Source organism: Pinus tabuliformis, chromosome 9 (genome assembly GCF_031772625.1).
Source record: "Pinus tabuliformis cultivar Carrire ecotype Pingquan chromosome 9, CPIR1, whole genome shotgun sequence".
NCBI classification, from domain to species: Eukaryota; Viridiplantae; Streptophyta; class Pinopsida; order Pinales; family Pinaceae; genus Pinus; species Pinus tabuliformis.
Window position 1 is genome coordinate 1521033900 of NC_142307.1, and position 1494 is coordinate 1521035393.

Consider the following 1494-nt stretch of genomic DNA (forward strand, 5'->3'; position numbering starts at 1 on the left):
CAGAATGTGGGGTAGAAGAAGAAGGTGCAACTTCTTTTTCTTTCCCAGCTGCTGGAGCTAGAGTTTGATAATGTTTGGACCGGGTAGCCACATTAATGGGTGTGCTCATCGAGGGTCGAGGGAAATCCTTAGTGTAGTCATCCTCCTCACAAATTAGGCAAGGATACATAGGTTTTTGTTGCAAAGATTTTCCAGCGGATGATTTTGGAGGACCCTGTTTCGAGGCATCGACTTTAGATTTTCCTTTTCCTTTCTTTTTCCCTTTCGAGGATTTGTCCGCTATGGTAGACTGAACAGTGTGGAACTCTGAGGTTTTACCAGGGCTAGGTGGATTTTGAGATGAACCATTAGGAGCAACATTAGAGACCAACTTCTATTTGGAAGAAGTTTTAGCAGGGTTCTAGGACACTGAACCAATAACTCCATGAATGAGAGGAACAGCTGGTGACTTTGATGCTGCGAGATTGGATGATGGCCACAGAGAATTGGCTAATAACTCGTATAAAGTGCTAGACTGAGAGTAAACTAGATCCAAGTATTGGGCATGAGTGATGGCTTTCTCTTCAGTAACACATCCACGCATAGCTATATCACGAGCAGTTGGGGCTACAAATGATTTGGTAAACCATTCAGTGAGCAACTGATCAGCTATCTCGAATTTGATTAGGTGACATCTACATCTCCATTCATGGATGTGATCGAAGATGTGTGTCGTAGTATCTTGCTTAAGCGAAGTGAGCAAATAGGTGCTAGTTTCATAGTGAACTAGCAACTGAAAATGTGTGAGGAAAGCCATGGCTAAAGAGTTTAAGTCATGGTAAGTACTTAGAGGTAGCTCAATGTACCATTTCACTGCAGCACCCATGAGGGTTTATTGGAAAAGATGAAGATGAATGGAATCGTCCACGTACGAGTTCGACGAGCACCAAAGGTGATATGTCATCACGTGGGCCTAAGGATCTTCTTTAGCTTTTGTTGGGCTGCTAATATGTCATTATTATTGTCACTTTTTAACACCTATTTCATCCATTTCTACCATTCTTTATCACATCATTTATCATACTTTATCATGTAATTCCATTTTATAATTATTTATGCTCTTATGGATAAATATTATTTCTTCTCCTTTATTTTTAATAAATTGATGATTATTATGCATGATTTTACCAATGATGGTTTATTAATAAATTTGTTGTAACATCACTCACCATTTTAGCGTCCAAGATATTTTCTAGATTGCAGATTTGATCTCCACCTCATCATTAAATATTCCAACTCAAAATTTCGTTCGAATAAGAAGTGACAATTTTTCATTGGAAGTTTCGGGCAAATGGAGAAGAATCTGAAAAATCTGAAACATGGGTTTTGTCGAGAACGGATCGAATTAGTCTTTTGAAGAGCAGTTTTACCAAATTTGGTTTATATTAAAAGAAATAGAAGGTTCTCTGAAGATGATTTTCTCAGATTCATTGTTGCAGCCAGTTTCCAAATTAT